Below are 20,364 nucleotides of genomic sequence, written 5' to 3' on the forward strand. Positions count from 1 at the left end.
TACTTGTCTTTCTCCGCCTGACTTATTTCACTGAGCATAATACCCTCTAGCTCAATTCCATGTTGTTGCAAATGAAAGGATTTGTTTTCTTCTTATGGCTGAATAATATTCCATTGTATATATGAACCACATCTTCTTTATCCATTCATCTACTGATGGACACTTAGGTTGCTTCCATTTCTTGGCTATTGTAAATAGTGCTGCGATAAACATAGGGAGGCATATGTCTTTTTCAAACTGGGCTCCTGCATTCTTAGGGTAAATTCCTAGGAGTGGAATTACTGGGTAGAATGATAATTTCTATTTTTAGCTTTTTGAGGAACCTCCATACTGCTTTCCACAATGGTTGAACTAATTTACATTCCCACCAGCAGTGTAGGAGGGTTCCCCTTTCTCCACATCCTCACCAACATTTGTGGTTGTTTGTCTTTTGGATGATGACCATCCTTACTGGTGGGAGGTGACATCTCATTGTGGTTTTCATTTGCGTTTCCCTGATAATTAGCTATGTGGAGCATCTTTTCATGTGCCTGCTGGCCATCTGATATTTCTTCTTTGGAGAAGTGTCTGTTCATACCCTCCGCCCATTTTGTAATAGGGTTATTTGCTTTTTGGGTGTTCAGGCTTGTGAGTTCTTTATATAATTTGGATGTTAACCCCTTGTTGGATATGAAATTTACAAATATATCCTCCCATACTGTAGGATGCCTTTTGTTCTGCTGACGGTGTTCTTTGCTGTACAGAAGCTTTTTGGCATGATGTAGTCCCATTTTTTCATGTTTGATTTTCTTTCCCTTGCCCAAGGAGATGCATTCAGGAAAAAGTTTCTCATGTTCAAATTTAAGAGATTTTTGCTTATGTTTTATTGTAAGAATTTTGGAGTTTCATGACATACATTCAGGTCTTTGATCCATTTTGAGTTTACTTTTGTGTATGGGGTTAGAAAATAATCCAGTTTCATTCTCTTGCATGTAGCTGGCCAGTTTTGCAAACAACAGTTGTTGAAGAGGCTGTCATTTCCCCATTGTATATCCATGGCTCCTTTATCATATATTAATTGACCATATAGCCTTGGGTTTATATCTGGGCTCTCTAGTCTGTTCCATTGGTCTATGGGTCTGTTCTTGTGCCAGTACCAAATTGTCTTTATTACTGTGGCTTTGTAGTAGAGCTTGAAGTCAGGGAGGGTAATCCCCCCCACTTCATTCTTCCTTCTCAGGATTGCTTTGGCTGTTCAGGGTCTTTTGTGGTTCCATATGAATTTTAGCACTATTTGCTTTGGTTGGTTGAAGAATGCTATTGGTATTTCGATAGGGATTGCATTGAATTTGTAGATTGGTTTAGGCAGGATGGCCATTTTGACAATATTAATTCTTCCCATCCATGAGCATGGGATGTGTTTCCATTTACTGGTATCTTCTTTAATTTTTCTCATGAGTTTCTTGTAGTTTTCAGAGTATAGGTCTTTCACTTCCTTGGTTAGATTTATTCTTATGTATTTTATTCTTTTTGATGCATTTGTGAATCAAATTGTTTTCCTGATTTCTCTTTCTGCTAGTTCATCATGAGTGTATAGGAATGCCACAGATTTCTGTGTATTAATTTTGTATCCTGCAACTTTGCTGAATTCAGATATTAGATCTAACAGTTTTAGAGTGGATTCTTTAGGACAATATCATGTCATCTGCAAACAGGGACAGTTTAACTTCTTCCTTGCCAATCTGGATGCCTTTTATTTCTTTGTGTTGTCTGATTGCTGTGGCTAGGACCTCCAGCACTATGTTGAATAAAAGTGGGGAGAGTGGGCATCCTTGTCTTATTCCCGATTTGAAAGGAAAAGTTTTCAGCTTCTTGCTGTTAAGTATGATGTTGGCTGTGCGTTTGTCATATATGGCCTTTATTATGTTGAGTTTACTTGCCCTCTATACCCATTTTGTTGGGAGTTTTTATCATGAATGAATGTTGAATTTTGTCAAATGCTTTTTCACCATCTATGGAGATGATCACGTGATTTTTGTCCTTCTTTTTGTTGATGTGGTGGATGATGTTGATGGATTTTCGAATGTTGTACCATCCTTGCATCCCTGGCATAAATCCTACTTCATCATGATGGATGATCTTTTTGATGTATTTTTGAATTTGATTTGCTAATATTTTGTTGAGTATTTTTGCATGTATGTTCATCAGGGATATTGGTCTGTTTTTTCTTTTTTTGTGGTGTCTTTGCCTGGTTTTGGTATTAGAGTGATTCTGGCCTCATAGAATTATTCCCTCCTCTTCTACTTTTTGGAAAACTTTAAGGAAGATGGGTCTTAGGTCTTCACTAAATGTTTGATAAAATTCATCAGTGAAACCATCTGGACCAAGTAATTGTTCTTAGATAGTTTTTTGGTTACCAGTTCAACTTCGTTGCTGGTAATTGGTCTCTTCAGATTTTTGTTTCTTCCTGGGTCAGCCATGGAAGGTTTTATCTTTCTACAAAGTTGTCCATTTCTTCTAGGTTATCCAATTTGTTAGCATATAATTTTTCATAGCATTCTCTGATAATTCATTGTATTTCTGTTGTGTCTAATGATTTTTCCTTTCTCTTTTCTGATTCTGTTTATGTGTGTAGACTCTCTTTTTTTCTTGTTAAGTCTTGTTAGTGCTTTATCTATTTTATTTTATTGAAAAAACAGCTCCTACTTTCATTGTTTCTTTCTATTGTTTTATTCTTCTCTACTTTGCTTATTTCTACTCTAATCTTTATTATGTCCCTCATTCTACAGACTTTGGAACTCAGTTGTTCTTCTTTTTCTAGTTTAGTTAATTGTGAGTTTAGACTGTTCATTTGGGATTGTTCTTCTTTCCTGAGGTAGGCCTGTATTGCAATATTCTTCACACCTAGAATGGCCTTTGCTGCGTCCAACACATTTTTCGGTGTTGAATTATTTTTATCATTTGTCTCCATATATTGTTTGATCTCTGTTTTTATTTGGTTGTTGATCCATTGATTATTCAGGAGCATTTTATTAAGCCTCCACATGTTTGTGGGCTTTTTCATTTTCTTTGTGTAATTTATTTCTAGTTTCATGCCTTTGTGGTCTGAGAAGCTGGTTGGTACAATATCAATCCTTCTGAAATTACTTAGACTCTTTTTGTGGCCTAGTATATGATCTATTCTTGAAAATGTTCCTTGTGCACTTGAGAAGAATGTGTATACTGTTGCTTTTGGATGGAGTGTTCTGTAGATGTCCATTAAGTCCATCTGTTCTGATATGTTGTTCAGTGCCTCTGTCTGGTTGATCTGTCCTTTGGAGTGAGTGGTGTGTTGAATTCTCCTAAAATCAGTGCATTGCATTCTGTTTACCCCTTTAATTCTGTTAGTATTTGTTTCACATATGTAGGTGATCCTGTGTTGGGTGTATAGATATTTATAATAGTTATATCCTCTTGTTGGACTGACCCCTTTATCATTATGTAATGTCCTTCTTTGTCTCTTGTTACTTTCTTTGTTTTGAAGTCTATTTTGTCTTATACAAGTACTGCAACTCCTGCTTTTTTCTTCCTATTGTTTGACTGAAATATCTTTTTCCATCCCTTTACTTTCTGTCTGTGTATGTCTTTGGGTTTGAAGTGAGTCTCTTGTAGGCAGCATATAGATGGGTCTTGTTTTTTTATCCATTCATTGACTCCTTGTCTTTTGAATGGTGCATTCAGACCATTTTCATTTAGGGTGATTATCGATAGGTATGTAACTTATTGTCATTTTAGGCTTTAGACTCGTGGTTACCAAAGTTTCAAGGCTAATTCTGTTACTAACAGTCTAATTTAACTCAGTTAGTATGCTATTACAGTCACAACCTAAAGGGTTTTTTTTTCCCGTCCTTTTTCTTCTGCCTCCATTCTTTATATATTAGGTATATTCTGTACTCTTTGTCTATCCCCTTTTGACTTTGGGGGTAGTTGATTTTATTTTGCATCTGCTTAGTAATTAATTGTTCTACTTTCTTTGCTGTGGTTTTATTCTCCCTGTTGACAGCTATTTAGCCTTAGGCATGCTTCCATCTATAGCAATCCCTCCAAAATGCACTATAGAGGTGGTTTGTGGGAGGTAAATTCTCTCAGTTTTTGCTTATCTGAAAATTGTTTTATATCTCCTTCAAATTTAAACAACTTGCCGGTTAAAGTATTCTTGGTTTGAGGCCCTTCTGTTTCATTGCATTACGTATATCATGCCACTCCCTTCTGGCCTTTAGGTTTCTTTTGAGAAGTCTGATGGTAACCTGATGGGTTTTTCTTTATATGTGATCTTTTTTCTCTGTCTAGCAGATCTCCAAGGCTGGGTGTTCAGCAGTCATAGGCTTCCACCCCCTCCCCACTCTGTTTAAAAGTCTGTCATAATCCTTGATCTTTGCCATTTTAATTATTATATGTCTTGGTATTGTCTTCCTTGGGTCCCCAGTGTAGGGAGATCTGTGCACCTCCATGGCCTGAGAGACTATCTCCTTCCTCAAATTAAGGAAGTTTTCAGCAATTACCTCCTCAAAGACACTTTCTATCTGTTTTTCTCTTCTTCTTCTAGTACCCGTATAATGCGAATATTGTTCTGTTTGGATTGGTCACACATTTCTCTCAATATTCTCTCATTCTTAGAGATCCTTTTTTCTCTCCTTGCTTCAGCTTCTTTGTATTCCTCTTCTCTAATTTCTATTCCATTTACTGTCTCTTCTACTACATCTAATCTGCTTTTAAAACCCTCCATTGTGTGTTTCATTTTGGATATGCAATGTATTAATTATTGAATCTCTGTCCTAAATTTGTCCCTGAGATCTTGAATCTTTTTCTGTACCTCCATGAGCATGTTTATGATTTTTATTTTTAACTGTCTTTCAGGAAGATTGGTGAGTTCAGTTTCATTTGTTCCTTTTTCTGGTGTTTCTGAGATTTTTGTTTGAACCAGGTTCCTTTGATGTTTCATATTTGTGTGTGGATCCCCCTAGTGCCCAGAAGCTCTAGCCTCTGGAGTTGCTCAGCTCCTGGAGTGATGTTGGGCTTTTAGGGGAGCAGTGCTGGTGCCTGGCGGGAGTAAAGAGCTGTTTTCTGCTTCCTGGCTGCAGTGCCTGTCTCCATTGTCAGAACCAGTGGGCCAGCACACAGGTATAAGCCTCTGTGCTTTGTGTGTGTAACTGCTGTAGGCAGGGCCTCCCTCTGGCTGACCTGATGCCAGGGCAGGGACTGCTGGTTTTTGTGCTGTGGCCAGCAGGCCAGGAGAAAGTGCAGGAGGCTTCATATAACAGTGAGGGTACTCTGAGCTGACTAGCCAGCCAGGGGAATGGAGCACCTGAAGCTCATGAACATTGCCAGCCTCTTGGGCAGACCACACCCAGATAATCTTGTCCACCTATCCCTTCTTCTGCTCAGCAAGCTCTGTGCAAACCGCACCCCTTCAGCACCCCTCTCGCTGCTAGGAAGCCTCTCAGATCACCTGCCTTTCCTTTGTCCCATAGCAGTCAGATGTGGATCCCTGTCCTCTGTAAACAGCTGGAATCTCAGTCTCTCCAAGTATTCTGCCTATCTTAACTTTCCATCCTCACTAATCTCCAGAGCACCATGCAATGTAGGTTTGTCCTCCCAAACCAGATCTCCAGGGCTGGGTGCTCCACAGTCCTAGGCTCTGTTTCTTTTCCTCCCACTGTTGAGCTGGGGTGGGGGAAGGGCCTGGGTCCTGCCTGATCAAGGCTTTGGTACGTTACCCTGTTTGGTGAGGTATGCTCTGTTCTTCAAGTGTATATAGTCTGGTGGAGCCTTCTTTCCTGTTGCTCTTTTAGGTTTAGTTGCATTAACTATATTTTCATAACATATGTGCTTTTGGGAGGAGTTCTCTGTCTTACCTCTCACGTCGCCATTTTGAATCCTCTCCCTTACTCACTTTACTCAATCTCACCATTTCTTTGAGCACACTAGTTTTTAATTTTATACATAAAATTAATCATTTCCATGTAATAACCACTGTTACATTTCACTCTTGCAATAATAAATACAATTTCAAACTGCAGCTGATTGTTAATACTTTAATATCAAAAGTACAAAGGAACTTGTCACATCATGTTACCTCTAGCATGCTTACCTCCTTTTGAAAGTGAATAATCAGATATGAACTACAAATCAACATACCTTGTTCATATTACTTTGGTTGTTAATGTTAATCAGATTTTTATAGAAACCTACCATGTTACATGATCATTGATCATGAATATACAGGTATGCCAGGAATGACACAGAAGGAGACCTTTGGCTTTTAAGATTCTTCCAAGGCAAAGTTTGAAGCCAAATAGCAGATTGCTGAGATAAAAACTAAAAGAATTCTAAATTTTCAGGTTTAATATGGAGCAAGTATATTTTTGTCAGTAAATTTCATGCAAGATGATACTTAATTCCCCATGAGGCCTGGATGTCTTTTATCCTAGGAATGTTTTCCCATTCAATTGGCCACCATTTTTAAGCATTGTCTTCTTGTGATATTTGAAGTCATTCAGGAGTTATCAAATATAGCTGAATCAAAACATTGCTAGTCTTCTGGAGCCTGAAAACACTGATTACCTTTATCAATTATATGACTGTTAGGAAACACTAGTTGTGAAGACCTTCCAATATGTGTCTTTTGGAGATGGTTTATTCCAGTTTGTGAATGCTTACTGATCTAAGTTTTGTATGATCTAAGCAGGCCTTTGCTGGTGGGATGCATTTTGCAAATCCAAAAGAACCATTTGCAAAGCCGTAGGCTCAGAGGAAAGATAAAAAGGAATTTATATCTGACAGCAATCTTTGTCTCTTTTAATACCATTTTATTGAATTCTTCATAAGGTGAAAACTGCTCTGTGAGTCTAAAGATACACAAATTAGGTCTGGAGAATCAAGCACATTTGTTGTTATAGCAGAGAAGCAGTAAAACTTTATATAATGCAGTATGCTTTATTTTTATATAGCCTAATTCACAGTTATCATAAGACACTTTACAAAAAGAATCAATTGCAAGCTTAAGAGAAAAAGGAAACTTCTAAGGTGAGATTTCAGGACAGAATATACTCTATTTTGCACTTGTCTTGCGACTGAGTCCGAATCACTGTGCCTTATGTGTTGCCATTAAAATTAGGCTTCAGGTTTTCCCCCTGAGCCCTATAATGCTATCCTGCCAAAAGGGCTATTGCAGGACTGAGGAAGGTGCCATTCCCAAGCAGCTCGTCCAACATGAAGTACAGTCTCAGCTGTAGCCCATTAAGTCATCATAGGATTTGGGCAAAATTCCACCCAAAATCTATTCCTCTGTTTATCTTAGTTATCGACCCAGACCTTCAGTTGGACACAATATCTTTGCCATTGTCTCCACTGTACCTTCTGATTTTATTCCAGTACTTCTACTATCATTAATTGAGTGTTGTGTGTACACACATGCATATGTATGTGTGTGTGTGTATGTGAATTTTTTTGGGGGGGCTTAACATTTGATACACTTGTTATATTGACATTTGAAAAAAAATTTTTAAAGCCCTTTTAAACTTAAGACTAGCCTTTTAAAATCTTTCTTAAAAAAATTATTACCCAAACTTTAAAATTTGTTGTGAAATATACCATGTACACAAAAGCGCATGTACTATTTATGTACAACTTAAATAATGTGTTTTAATAAAACTAAGTGGTGGTGTAAGAAATTCCAGGGGCCCATCTCTTTACAAAATCAGCTAATGAGTTGGCAAAAACTCAGATCCACTTTTGCAGAACTCTGAAATCTAGTCAAAAACTCCTACCAACCAGAGGAAGGCTAGATAAGAAAAGAAGCTGCGGCAGTAAGAGTGCTGTGGCGTTTTAGATGGCCCACTCACTACCTCTCAGCCTCTGACAGGCAGTGGCATTGAGGACGGCAGCTCCTGGTGTAGGCCTCTAGTGCCAACATGGGCCTTATTCCCACAGAACTGTGGTGTGGCCTTCAGCCCATCTGATGGTACCCTTAAGAACTGGTGGCAAGGGTTTGCCTTTCTTTTGCCAGACTTGGTACATTTGCAGAGCTCAGATGACTTCCTGAGTGGCTATTATCTTTCTTTAAATTTGCTTTCTAGCTTCAGTGTTCTTGAGAAATCTGAAGCTGCTCTAATAACCTGATCTTTTGTATGTGATCTCCTTTCTTGTTTGTTTTCTTCTCTCTGGAAGTTTGTAAATCTTTCTCTGTCTCTAATGTTCCAAAATTTCACACTGATGTACTTAAGACAGTTCCATTTTTATCATTGTTTTTAGCTCTTTTAAGTATGAAAACCCACATCCTACAGTTTTGTGACTTTTCTCCTGTCCATTTTCTCTGATGTCTCTTTCTGAAACTTCTGTTAGCTGAATGTTGGCCTTCCTGGACTGGTCTTCAGTTTTCACCTTTTCTCTGCTGTTTACCTTTTTTTGTTTGTATTTGTCTGTCTTTCAGCTATACATTATGGGATATTTTCACACCTTTAAAATCTGACCTTCGCTTTGATTTTTTTACACTTCTGCTGTCCTGTTTTTAATTTTCAAGAGTTCAATTTTGCTCTTAAATAATTATCTTAAGGTTCTATTTAGAGGTTCTGTTTTCTCCAAACTAGTTTTTTTTTTCCTGTTTATAATTGTTTTTGCCTCTGTCTTGCCAATGGGTTTCAACCCAGAGCAAGTTCACTATGGATTCAGTGTGACCAAAGAAATGACTGTAGAATGTTTTTGGGGTGAAAGGGTTATACCCAACTTTATTTCCATGGTGGCAGGTCAATCACTAAAATCCGGTTCACTCAAAGCAAGTCTGCATGCAGCAAGCCGGTCTCTGCCTCTGGGCCTCCCAGCCCGCACAGCCGTCCTCTGGGCCTCTGTCCTCACGCTGCCACCTGTTGGTGTGCAGGGGGTACCTTTGAGGTTTTGGGGCAACACGAAGAGCAAAGAAGGCAGCAGAAGTCGTCATGGAGGATGCTCAAAGAGGCCACTTTATTCTACACACAGCTGTACTCTTATACTGCTATACTACTAATTCACGGTTACATAAGTGTTTTAAGATGCACATGTATGTGGCCTTCATGGCCAGGCATCTGAACTTCAAGGCCCTTATCTAGTTTCTTTCCTGTAGGTACAACAGGTTTGTCAAGGCCAGACATATCTGGGGTGAAGCATTGGGCAGCTGTCCTTGTAGAACAGTAGGGGAAGTGGGGGGGCCTTCCCTACTCCACCACTCCAACCTCTGCTCTGCTGTAGTCTTGCAGCCATGCCACTGTGTCACCCACAGCACTGGGAAGAACTCTCTATATAGTGCAATAATAGCTTATTGCCTATGGGTGTGGAAGCAGTAGCCTAGCAAAGGCCAGTTACATCAAGTGATTTAAGTTTGGTGAGGATCCTGCCCATAGGAACCCCAACTTCCCCACAGCCTCTCTCTTCTGTTTCAGAGATTTTTCTCACATATCTTTGTAAGTAACCCTGATTTCCCTCTTGTTATTAACAACAGAAGACTAAAAAACTGATTGGAAGCTTTGTGTCTTTGAGCTTCACTGTAGGGTAGTGAGTGTTTTTTAACTATGGTTGAGCATTATAATCACCTAGGGAGCTTTTAAAAAGCCCAGCTCCTAGTTGCCCCCATTCCCACACATAGATGCTCTGTGGAATGGAACCCAGGCATCACTATTTTTTAAAGGTTCCAAGGTGATGCCAATAAACAGCCAGTTTTGAAAACCATAGGTGAACTAGTTGCTATGGAATCCCAGGTGCTAATATTGTAGGATTTTCTTCCCCATAGGCTAGTCAGATTCCTCAGAGAAAAACATTTGCCCACAGATTAAAGGTCTAGCTGATATTGTTGTAGTTGGTGAATAGGGAAAGAAGGTTGGGTATTTCAGCATTCCTCAGTCAGTAAGTGTCTTGCTGATGGGCTTCAGCCCCAGGTAAGTTCACTGTGGATTCCATGTGACCAAAGAAATGACAGTAGAACGTTCTTGCGGTGAAAGGGTTATACCCAGCTTTATTTCCACAGTGGCAGGTCAATCACTAGAATCCCATTTACTCAGAGCGAGTCTGCATGCAGCAAGCCGGTCTGTGCCACATCTCTACCCACACAGCTGTCCTCTGGGCCTCTCTGCCCACACAGCTGTCCCAGTCTCTGTCCTCTACTCTCCTGCAGTCTTGTAGCCATGCCACTGTGTCATGCAGAGCACTGGACTGGGCAGGGCTCTTTATATAGAGTCAGTAATGATTCATTGCCCAAATAAATGATGCATGCTTTATTTCCATGGTGGCAGTTCAATCACTAGAATCCCATCCACTCAGAGTGAGTCTGCATGCAGCAAGCCAGTCTCTGCCTCTGGGCTTCTCTGCCCCCACAGCTGTCTCAGTCTCTGTCCTTGTCTCTGCTCTCCTGCAGCCCTGCAGCCATGCCACCGCGTTGCTCAGAGCACTGGGCAGAGCTCTTTACATAGAGTCAGTAACAACGTATTGCCCACACATGTGTAGTGAGCTAGCCAACCAGGGCCACGTGAGAATCCTGGCCACAGGACCCTTCACTTTATCCACAGTAAGATACCCATGTATTCAACTGCCTAGGTCAACTTCTGGTCCCAAGACTGTACTGTTGTCTCTGAAGGATGACCCCCTCCAGATTTTTTCTGATGAAGATTAGCTTACCCATTGGCATGGAGTGGTGAAGGTTGTAGACACTTAACTGCGTAACAGTTAATAGCTTTCAACCCCCCCCTCACCTATCCTTCACCCCTGGTTCAGAAAGTATGAAGGGCTGCTGGTTTCTGGGACATTTCAGGATTCTGCGATAAATTCTTATCTTTCCCCACTACTAAATAGAAATTCCCCACTTCCAAAATTTTGTTACAATGGTTTTTCTCCTTTTCTTCCTGTCCTTTGGCTTTGATTTAAAAAAAAAATTTTTTCTTTGTTGAAGTTTTGAGGGATTTCAGCGGGATTGAACCTTTGGGTGATGCTTACTTTCCCCATAGCTTTGATATTATTCCACTGTCTTCCATTGTTGCTGTTTAGAAGTCAGCTGTTAGTCTTATGGTGATCTGCCTGTGCATGTACATCATCTTGTATTTTTCTCTCTGGCTACTTTTGAAGTCTACACTTTGGTTTTGATGTTCTTCAGTTTCATCACTGTGTGTCTAGATATGGATTTCTCTGTATCCTGCTTGGGTTCTTGGGGATTTCTTTACTAAGGATCAGTGTCTTTCAGTAGTCTGGAAAATGCTCATCTGCTGCCTCATTGAACCTTGCCTCTCTCTCAATCTTCATATTTGTTCCTTCTAGAATCTTGATTAGATTAGATGTTAGGCTTCTTTGCTCTGTTCTTCATATATCTTAATCTTCCTTTATGTTTTCCATTTCTTTGTGTCTCTGTACAGCATTCTCTAATTTCTTTAGCTGTATCTTCTATTTTATCTTCTCCAACTGTCTTCCATCTTCTCATTAGCATATTAATTAGATTTCAACTTAAATTATATATATTTTATTTCTCTAAGTACCGTGTGGTTCTCAAATATTCTTTGTCAGCTTTGATAGTTTTGTGTTACATTACCATAGTTTGTCTCCTCTTTTTAAAAATATATCAAACATTTTCATATATATTCTGTATCTGAAAATTCCGGTATCTGCAGTATTTGCTCATCTGATGACACTTTTGTTTCCGCTGACTCTCACTTACTGAGGCTTCTTCCCTCATGTTCTTGGTGATTCTTTTATTGTGGGCTCATATTTCTTGGAATTTTTTTGTGGGAGTTATTTGACACCTCCACATAAGTGTTGTTCCTCCATGGTTAGCTTCTCTCTGGCACCTAAGGACAGACCACCACCAACTGAAGATCATTGGAAATTTCATTTTTAATTTCAGGTTTTTCAGGCTACCCTGATAGTATGGATTTTGGCTTGAAATCTGAATGGAAATGAACTTGTGCTTAGGAATTTTCAAAGAAATTATTTTCCTTTCTTCCCATACAGACAGACAGACTGATTGATTTTTCTTTCTTTCTCTTTTCCTATTCCTTTTTCTTTTAAATTAACCACTCGAAGTATCACCCTTCATGAGTCTGGGCTTTGTTCCAGGGTCTCTGGCTCAACATCTCATCCTGTCCAGACCGCAGGCTTTGTCTCCTAACCCCATGTGCACAGGTGGCCTATTAAAATCCAGACTGTTACCAGGGACTGGCAAATGACGTCAGAGTGAGGTGATCATATATCTTAGTATGCCTGGAAGAGCATATGTTTCATACAGCTTAATTATTTGTACTAAAAGATGTCCTGGCTTGGGCAATAAATTTTGTGGCCACCCTACCCCAGGAAAACACCAGCTCCAAGACTTACTCATCACAGAAAATGGGGCCTCTGGTTATTTCCTGTACTTTACTGCCAGCCTAACCATACTTCTAAAAGAATTAAAAATACGTTTTATCTGTTATTTTTAGATATTCTTCATGAAGAGTCAGCTATATTGGTGGAAATGGAAGTCCTGCCTATAACTTTTAAAAGAGCTTTTCCAAGAAGGAATCTGAAGGTTTCTTTTCTAGGAAGAATTTACTATATTCCTTACTTATACAACCCTATTGATTATATAACATTTCATAGATTTAAAAAATTAATAATTTTATTAAAAAGAAACAAAATGTACTATGTAGAAAATTAATGTGTTAGGTAAACATGATTATGAAAAAGAAGAGAAGAATATCTTAACATTTAACTTCAAATATTGTGACTGGAAATTTCCCAGAGAGTCCATAATTATTAATGTGTGAGATAGTTCTGGGTAAATCTAATAGAAGGGTGTGTATAAGTGTGCATGTTCTTAATTTTTGTGAGTCCAAAAATGAGATGTATAGTAAACTGAGAAACAAGAAACGGAAGTTGAGGTTAAATCTTGTTCCTAATCTTTAGACAATAGATTGCTTTGGCCTCAGCTGTTAGTAGTTGTATATTGTCATTGGTTTCCAGAATTCTTAAAAGGTGCCATAATAAATGTCTATCCCTTCATCCCTAAATAGAAAGGAGGATTTCATTCTGTTATGACTAATTGTCACCAGTGGAAACACTAGATCTAGCCCCAAAGTAACTTCCTTGTTATGCCTGACATGATTTCTTCTGAGCAGGATATAATAGGCAGTAGTATAGAATCACAAATTAAAATGCATCTTCTGCAAAGGAGTAAGAAATTATATAAGGTATTTTTCATTTATCTACCTATCAAAAGACTTATAACAAGTTCAACCAGAAATTTATATGCTTTCTGATCAGAATAAGATGGCTAAAAAGAAATATAGTAGGTTCAAAGTGAACCTGATGAAATATTAGAGCCCTCATCCATCAACTCAAGAAATTGGTTTAGATAAACCGAATTTTGCTCAAGAAACTTATCTCTTCCCTTGGAGAGCAGCCTTTAGCACAGGCAGGCTGTGAGGTGCGTGTCACTGAGTAGGATAATGTACTTAAAGGAAATTATGACACACAGTATATTCAGGTGGCAGTCATTGTAATTCTAATTATCCAGTCCATTCAAGGTACTGGATAGCCTTTTATGATTATAACCACTCCAAGAAAGACAAATATAAGGTAATAACGATACAGAGCTATTGAGTACCCAGAGTGCATAGACTAGGTAAAATGAATGATATTGGAATACATCAACTTGTCTCCAATTTTCTTTGTACACAATTGCAATAAAATTTGATATACATTGCAGGATGTTAGGAGGTTTCTTAGTTGTTAATGATTTACATAATGATTTCCCTTTTATCAGAGAGTTAACACAGCTATAGTTTCTGGATTTAGAAAAATTTTGTTACAACCTTCACTGTGTTTAACTTAAATGTCTGTCTGCATACATACCTTCATCCTTTGAGATGTGTATATTTTATACATTAACTTCCATACATGGTATTTATATTACATAGATCGTGGGAAGTTCTGGCATTGAGGGTAAATTTTCCTTCCTTTATTTCCTTCCTATTTCTCTTCAAGTCTTTGTTTCCTGCCACACTAACAAATATTATCAAAACAGTTCTTTATCCTTGGGGTACCCTTCAGTATTATTTGGAGAAAGCATGTCCCTATTTAGTGAGTCCTTAGCCAAACTGTATGTGCTTAACTCTTGCAATCTTTCTTCTTGAATTGTTCCCTGTGAGCTTTTCTTCACATGGATTTCTCTCCGTAAATTTTTTTAACTTTGTATAACATCTTACTTTTGCTCTTTTTTTTTTTAAAGAGGAACTTTCCTTTGTGGCTTCCCATGCTTATTAAGCAGCATGGGATAATTTGGAGCTTGCTTTCTGCCCCCAAATTTTGGGTATGCTTTCTAGTTGTATTGAACGGTACATATCAGATTGCAGATAATGGCTTTATTTTCATGTAACAGTTACCCCTACAGTTTTTTTTTTTTTTTGGTTGGTTCAAGGTTAATTGCTTTGGGAAAGTTTTAGCAAAGTCCACATATACATTTTTAGTAATAAACTGATGTCCAAAACATACTACTTCTATTTAAAAAGAACTAGAATTGCTCAGTGTACTGTTGTGTGTGTGTGTGTGTGTATGCGCGCGCGCACGTTTCTGTCCATCCCCAGCAACGCAAGCATAGCTGAATTTTCCAGCTTGCCCTTTCCCACAGACCTTGTCTTTCTTGAAGAAGTCTGTTCAATAATTCAAATGGTTAAATTCCTCTGAGCAAGAAAAGGTCTGATATTGTTGCCAGAGTTCAAATATCTGGTAACCCTTCATGCTATGGTTAGCAGTGTTAGACAGCTATCTGGAAGACATCCTTCCCAGCCTCAGTTCTCTGACTTTAGATGCTTGTGGACTTCTCATCCGCTAGTTACAGGAGGCAGTGATTAGCATTGGGTACTGCTTGAACTTGCCTGAAATACCATGAGCACTTTCAGGGCATGGACTTTTAAACTTACACCGAAACTTCTTAATGCTAACTCCTAGCACAATAGTATACATCTTATGATTGCTCAGTAAATACTTGATGCTAATGAAAAACACAATACAGGCAATTTCATTGTCCAGATAAGCCTTTCCAGAGTTCCTGTTGAACATTATTTTAGCCAAGTTTAGGTTTCCTTATTATATTGATTGTCAGCACTTTGCATTCTGAGAAAGAGCTCCTGTGGACAACTCCCCAGCTTCCAGTAACTTTCCTGGCACTTAGTAGTCCTAACCCATCTCATCTCCTGACTTCTCCTTCAGTGCTGGTTTTATCAAGGGACTTAGGATTCCAGAGATGGAAGGAATACTGAGAAGTGATTCAGTCCATAGTCCTGCCTTAAAGGCAAGAAGATATGAAAGACAACTGTAAGCCCGTTTTCCTCCCTCAAATCTCCAGAGTGATGGCTATTGCATCTCAGCTGCTCCAAGAGACTGCTTTGGGTTTTTTGGACATTGTGTTCCAAAGATCACTAAAATGTCGCTGCTAACTCTGAATCCCTTTCCCTGTCACTATAGTCAGGGAAAAAAAGCCAATGACACTTTCCTAAGACACAGTGGGTGTATCCATAGGTCTATCAGTGTTTTTCAAGGCCACATAAAAGGTATTGATTTCATGCTGATTTCTGTGCAGGGTTACTTCTCTTTGTAGGTCTCGTGTATGTGTGTGTGTGTGTGTGTGTGTGTGTGTGGTGGGGCGTGGGGGGTGGGGGGAATTGGGCAGCATTTGCCTACATGCATTCATAACTTTTTCAAATCATTTATTTTAAATAGAAGCATTTCATTAACTAGTTTGTTCATTCTAGTGATTATGCTAAAATCTTTTTTTATTAGGGTATAATAAGTTAAAATAATTTATTTTACATAAATGGTATTTGTAATAATTAGGCATTTCAATCTAGTCCTGAAGTTTACAGAATGTAACTTTTCTATGCAATCTCCTCTTACTTTTATGTAGTTTGAGTGTTAATATTTAAAAAGCTTATTGTTCAGAAAGATGCTAGGCATTGAAACAATGTTGCTTACCTTGATATTTATATATTCCTTGTCCAGTTTTTATTTTTAATATTAAATTTTAAACCAATATTAACAAGGTTGTATGTACCTCCCAACACTAAATATAGCAGATTGCTTTCCTAAAGTGCATATTTTATGGTCTCATTAAAAATGAAACTATCACAATAAGTTTCCTTCAACACAAATTGGGTATTTAAGTAATCTACTAATAATATGGGATATATAAAGATGACTTAATCATGATCACTAGATTCAGTGATCTTAAAACCTATTAAACAAGGTCCAAAGCTTAATCAGGAATTTTTCTGAATTCTAGATTATTTTCAGTGGTGTCCAGGGAATCTCTGGAAATAGCAAAATGACACATTTTACTCTTGATTTCTGTGGCTGTGTAGCCAGGAGAGCAGCTAGCAAGGACCAGCCAGCACCATGGTATTTTTCAAATGATGGGCCCTAAGTTCTTGGTCAGCACACAGATAGCCAGTGTCCCATAAGCTACAGAAAAGCTAATAGAAGGACCTAAATCTACCCTTCCCCCAAAGATAAAGAAATATACACACATACGAGAAGGGGAGGTAGAGAAAACACAGGTAGAGAAGGAAGTCCAGCTTAGAGTTTTCATAGAATCTGACATACCTTTGTTATACTTGTTTTATGGCAAATAAAAGATGCTTTGGGCTAGTGGGAAAGGCATTTGGATGCATCACAGGTAGAAAGTGGTATAAATCACATCAGGTTTGGGAATATTATTGAAAGAAGATTGGAAGGAGGCTCATGTGGTCTGAATGGAGAGTGCAGAGTGAAAAGCCAGGGAATCTAATCAGCCCTTCTAGCACATTCTAGCTCCAGATGGTGGGCCATGCTCTTGGTGCTGAGAGTGCAAAGAATATATCCCCTAAAAAGGGAAAATAAACACAGAAAATGATAAATGTTGTTTTTCCTGAAAATATGGATGAAAAGGGTTTTATCCTGTTTTGCTTCATACTCTATTCTTTTTTCTTTATTTCTTGAAGGATCTATAGCTTGATATAGATTCTAGCTGCTGTAGTGCTCTGTTTGATTTTTAGAAAATGGGTTATGTCAGTCCATACCAACCCACTAAAATACCAGCCCACTGCTGTGGATTTAGCCAGAGGAAGTGATGGGCTGGTGTACCTCATCATACTGTGATTAGGCTTAGCATCCTTTAATAATGAGGGTGACTTCAATGGGGAAAGAATACACTGGCAGTTTTTATAAAGATATAATTTCCCAGGGATTTTGGCATTATTTAAATTTTAAATCACTGAAGATTTTGGGTTATGAGTGAGCTGAGGGTCTGGTTAAGATTGTGTCACTCAAGGCCCAGAGATGCTTGTCTCATTATTGACACATGTGACTGGTGGCCCAAGATGGGGAGTTGTGTGCACTGCATTTTCCCATGGTAGTCTTGGGGTGGGGGTGGGGGGCATCTAATTGAACCTACTTCCTTCACATCAAGGTGATTTGTTACTGTTAGTCTGTGAATGAAATTGTCTTCTAATTTGAGTTGTCCAAAAGTATATAAAAATCTCCCCTTTAGTTTTATGAGAGTTAGAAATAGACACAAGACTATAAAAGATAGAAAGATTTGAAAACTTTACTGATTTTCCCAATTGTAATCACTGGTTAGATACTGATATAAAGTTACCCACATCATATTGGATTCAACTGTAGGTACACACCTTATTTTGTAAACTAACCTTGTTTACTTTATTTTCAGTGTGCTGGTGTGTAGATTATAGGAAGATTGGGATGCTGAGAGATTTATTATTTACAGAAGGTGGACAGTAGAGTCTATTGCTTTAGGAAAACACACAGCTCAGTGCAGCAGCCTGTTCAACATTAATGAATCACAGCAATGGCAGTGACCTTGAGAAGTCATCCATCTCATTCACCCCACGCTTCTGCATCAGTTTGTGTCTCACAAACACCCCTGGGCAGAACGAGACTGTCTATCATGTGCTGGATTAGGTCCTGGGAATGAGGGCCTACAGACTCCCCTAGTCCTGGCCAGTGATCGTCTGGAAATCTTGAGTGGTCCTAGCATCCATCATAACCACACTGGGTTGATGTTATTCATTGCTGCCTGATTATTGGAACACTTTCAGAGTTTAAATTTCTCTGTCTTTTGGAGAGAAAGCCAAACTTAAACTCTAACAAAATAAAAGGTCTCATCTGTGCACAACACACAGAATGGTAAATTGTCCCAGGCAGACTGGATCACCTTTCAGTAAACCAATACTGCTGAGATCCATTAAAGCAGTGGGGGGCTGCCAAGTACTCACATCCTAGACTCATCAACTTGTTTTTTGCTGACCACTCAAGTCAGTCAGCAAGAGCAGTGTGATAAGTCCTGGGTGATAAACATGGTTCTGTTGCAGAGACAAAATGGATCACAGCAGAGAAGAAAAAATGTTTCAGATGAGAAAAATAAATGCCAGGAGCACGGTCCTTTTAAATTAGAGCAAGTCCTTTCAGAACCAAGAGAGGCTTGTTTCCCATATGGCAACTGGTGCGGGGAGCATTTTAAACATGTCCCACATCAGGCCTTCAGCCCCCAGATACCTACACGCAAGTCTGCAGGACATCTCCAGGAAAACTCTTGACTCTGTGGCATGTTGTGAGCACATTTCAGCACTTGCTTAATAGAGTAGACACATTTGTTGTGATGAAATGCAGATCTGCTGTGTGAATTTATTGTGCTGCTATAGCATCTTTAATATTTCCTATAAAATACAATCTGATTTAAAAATAACTGGTCCTGTGACACTTACAAGGTTGAATCAGATGGGATGTCCATTGCAGATGAATAGCCCTATAAATAATTTATGTCTTTTGTCACTTGTGTGTGGATTCTCTGAGACCTATAGTAATTAGCAATAAGTTTTGGAGTAAACTAGAAAGTGAGAGTACCAGAAAGTCATGTAGGTTAGTGAGTTCTATTGATTCTTTAAAATAATTCTATAGTAACGACTATGGGAAAGAAGCCAGTGTTTTTCCAAGTCTGATTAATAGCTGATTTAATTCATAAGCATTGAAGCCCAAAGCAAAGATTCATTTGTCTTCAATTCTGTTTTATGTGTTTTGGAGCATTGAAGCTTGGATAGTTTATTTAAGTGAGGTACATTTATGACTGTTAATATGATTGCCCTCCCATTTACACAGAAAGTAATATATTATATTCGAAGAGGCAGGATGAGTGAGTAGTACTGGCTGTGGAACAAAAGAAGGTGATCTGGACTCCATACTGCACGTCAGTTCTCTACTGATGCTGACGTAATTAAGCCCCTTACATTGTAAGGAATAGGAATCTACCCAGACTGGCTGAAACAAACTGTGAATTTGCAATCAGGATACCAGGATAGCTAATATAACCAAGGGAGGAAATGTGGTCAGGCCTCCGTAGAGACCAGAACAGGGACTAGAAGGTGGTTATGAGCTGGTTCTCCCAGGGCTGTGTACCTCCTGTCGTCTTCCTGCAGGTAGACTTTCTTCTTCTGTGAGAATATGTGATATTACTTACCAAGTCAAGAAGTGCCATTGAGCTACTAGAAAACTAATTCCCAGTTCCAGATTCCTGGAAATAGAATCTGGCAGGCCCAGTGTGGTTAGGTTACCATGAGCTATGTGCAGGAGGACAAGGTAGTCCAGCACCAGAAGGCTGCGGGAGCTGGCATGCACTTAAGAGATGTCTTGTTCTCCCTCCTCCTTTCCCTCCATCTCTTCTGTGAGTATATGTCACAAGGCACACAAGGGAGGAAAAGACACAGAAGATGTTTCAGGCAAAGGAAATGGCAGGAATGTGGAGTCCAATGTGCTAACTGAACTGTATGAAGTTTCTACAGTCGAGCATTAAGTGGCAAGTGGAAATGGCATGGAAACAAGACTTGAGAACAAGTGATTTGGAGACTGTCTTAGGAACCTAGGACTTTTATTTTGAAGACTGTGTATGTATTTGTCTATGGTCACCTTCCCCTCTTGCCCCCAACCCCCACCTCCCCAGAGGCTTGTCCACTGAAGAATTTTAAGTAGACACGGGCAGATTTTGCATTCTCAGAAGCTTACTTGAGCAGAAGTTTGAAGAATGGATTGGATGGAAAAGGGCAAGAGTAGAGGCAGGGACATCATTTGAGTGTCCCATGTGGGAGATAAGGGCCTGAAGTAGGGCACAGTGGTGAAAGGGGGAGATGAATTTGAGAAATATTAAGGAGGTACAGTGAGTAAGACCTTTTGGCTGAATGGCTGTGAAGTGAGGAGAAGGGAATCAAAGATAATCCGAAGATAATCTTGGGAAACTAGCAGGTAGGGTATAGTATGAACTGAGTTGGGATCCAGAAGCAGATTTGAATGGGACACGATGAATTCAGAATTAGAGGG

At 39.0% G+C, this 20,364-nt stretch overlaps 1 protein-coding gene across 6 annotated transcripts in view; it reads left to right on the forward strand.

Moving 5' to 3' along the window:
- Window positions 1–20,364, forward strand: part of BTBD9 (BTB domain containing 9) — a 504,665-nt gene that overhangs the window by 296,075 nt on the left and 188,226 nt on the right. The window lies entirely within an intron of this gene.

This window comes from Manis javanica, chromosome 16 (genome assembly GCF_040802235.1).
Source record: "Manis javanica isolate MJ-LG chromosome 16, MJ_LKY, whole genome shotgun sequence".
Lineage (NCBI taxonomy): Eukaryota > Metazoa > Chordata > Mammalia > Pholidota > Manidae > Manis > Manis javanica.